The sequence below is a fragment of the Pterocles gutturalis genome, unplaced genomic scaffold, assembly GCF_000699245.1.
Source record: "Pterocles gutturalis isolate BGI_N339 unplaced genomic scaffold, ASM69924v1 scaffold2418, whole genome shotgun sequence".
NCBI classification, from domain to species: domain Eukaryota; kingdom Metazoa; phylum Chordata; class Aves; order Pterocliformes; family Pteroclidae; genus Pterocles; species Pterocles gutturalis.
Window position 1 is genome coordinate 124,890 of NW_010120185.1, and position 2,863 is coordinate 127,752.

The following is a 2,863-nucleotide window of genomic DNA, read 5'->3' on the forward strand; positions in this document are numbered from 1 at the left end:
CACAGCAGTATGATAGCAAGGAATAGTCATATAGAGGTCTGGTTTCATTTACTGGCATATAAACATATACAATTCTCTCTTCACATCAAGACTTCTCAGCATTTGCTTTCCACTGTCTGCTGGGAACAGTTTAAACCTTCTTGAAAAGAAACGTAAATTAGCTACATTAACCTAAAGGAATGAAAATCAAAAACTCCATACACTACTGATACTCCAAAGCCCAATTAAATGTTCAATTAAACCAAGATTTCTGAAGAACTTGTGAGTCTGAGGTTGAAAAAAGACGAAGAAAGAAAAATCCAGATCTGAGCCTGGCATCAGCATGTCATATGAAATAATTCTATTTGAATCCTGTCTCTCAGCCAAGTAGCAGGGTAGATCTTCCCAGATAGGATTGCTTTCGAGCCTGGGGGAAAGGAGTGTTTCTGGCTGCTTCCAGAGTAGCTCTTTGTGGTGAACTGGAAAGCAGCAAGTGAAGGGGACCCGATTGCTCTCCCCGGATCGGGAATTACATGTATTCCTGTGACACACATTCAGGGCTTTGTTCTACACTGCTCTCACAGGTAGAAATAAAATGTTACAAACCAGGAGTGATACCCCTTCACTTTCTCCAGATGCAGACCCAGCCTGCAGTGTAAGGCGACGCAGCACCCAGCGGGTGGTATGGACAAGAGAGACTGATACAAAGGTCAAACCGTACAGTGCTGTAAAGTGTACGGTGTCCCATGGAAGCCAATTATCTGGAACAGGTTTTCCAGACATTTTACATGAAGAATGAAAAACTACTGAGAGTACAAAATGCAGAGTTACTCAGCTGAGTTGTTCTGAAGAGTCTGAACACTATACAGGTGACTTTACTGAGAACCTAATACTTCTTGTGAGGTCCTCCAGGACAAGTAACTCTCTAAAAAAAGTAATACAACAGTTAGTCTTAATGACACTTAAGACTAAATCCAATTATACAAAGGCAAATGAAAGATATTTCTAAAATTATAATTACATTGGAATGGATATAGGAACTTCTAAAATAGGAATTTTGCCACTGATTGATATATACATAAGTGTTTATTTCAAAAGCTTGTCTAGATCCCTTTTTTCTTCTTTACTCTTTCCTTTGAGGGAAGAGGACTGTATTTAATATGTAAAGTTGTGCAATCTAAAATATTGAATGTTATGAACAAATAAAAGGCAAAAAATTATTGCATGTGTGTGCTGGCTCACGTGTTTTCTTGTTTTGCTTGGTTCCTTTGATTTGCTTTCTTGTAATAGTATGACATGTTGTTTGTCTTTTCATTGAAAACAATGAATTAATTAATTGTGCCACAGGTCAAATGCAGTAACTTATGCTCAGATTTATGCTGAAAGCAGGATATAAACATACCATAATCTTGGAAAGGTGAGACTTCTAGTGCACTGCCTTCCAAACAAGAATAGTTATTTTACAGTGAACATCTTTGATGTTGATGTTTGATTTACAAGTGCTGTTTATAAAAAGAAGCTTAAAGCAGTGCATATTTATTTAAGAAAGTAAATGTAAAATCTGTCAGCACGGAAATAAATCGCAGAACAGATGAGATGAAAAAATTCTAATTCTGGTTTTTGGAATTAAGGACATCAGCATGTGACACATTAATGAAAATAAACAAAAGAAATCTCTCAAATTAAAATGACTGCTTCAGGTATATTGACAAAAGTTCTAGACGTCTTGAAACAGGTATTTTCCTCCTTAGAAGGTCAGTGCTATTTTGTAGGAAAGGTACCTATGAAACGGATGTAGTTTTGGATAGAGAGGCAGGTTTAGACAAAATTTTAAAATAAACTTTTTGGTGCCTTCTTCAGACATGTATAATGATTTCTGCAGAATTAATTTGATTCTTCAAAGAGCCTCCTCAGGTCAACAATTCTACTAGTAAGGCTGTACAGAACAAGGCCCATCTCTGGAGCCTTCCAGAGCTTTATCAGACTTCATACACATGATTATAAATTTTACCAACACAAGGAAAGCTGTTTTCATCCTCTCAGAAATAACCCTAGCCCAGTTTATCAGCCACCTTCTCTTCTTGGACACAGGGATCAACAACTTAAAACTTGTTTAGTAAGTACCATTAATGGACTTAAATTGATTTTAAACTCTAATGCAGCTGCTGAAACTGAACCTTTTGCTGAAGAATACAAATTCTGAACCCTGCACAGATGTCATCATCTTGTCCTTCTATTAACAACACGCTCAGACCTTTCTGGTGCCGTTATCAGGAATCCAGCAAGAAGTGAGCTTTTTCTTTGAAAGAAATGTAAGTATGCCTTTTTGTGGAAAGGTACAGAGGGTATCCCAGCTTCCACAAAAGCAGCAAAGACAAATGCCCACTGAAGAAAATGACGCAACATCCTGCAGTGGTTCCAGGAGCACAGCCCTCCAGGCTAGAGCTAAAGACAAGCAACTTCCCTGCCTTATTAATATTCTCAGGATTTGAAAAATTTCCTATTCAGCAACTTTGCGGAGCAGCTCTAACCTCCAGCTCGTACAGCCGGTCCTTGGCAAGGCCCTGGTCATCGTGCTTTCCTTGGGATGTCCTTATCTCTTTTCCAAAGTGACTGCTTTGACAGTTTCTGCATAAAGTTTCAACCGCGTCACCTCAGTTAGGGGAAATTTAAACCACAGGAACATCTTGTTGCAGGCCCCTCTCTCAAGTATGGTTTTTGGGGCATCCACCTGAGCACATCTGACCCATGGCTCTGCCAAGGAGCGTCCCCACTGCTTAAGGGCCTGGTGTGACCAGCCTTTCACTGAATAAACACAAGTTTTACGACAGCTGCCTTCCACCAACCTTTGCATTAAGGAATCGTATCAAGAACAAATAACAAT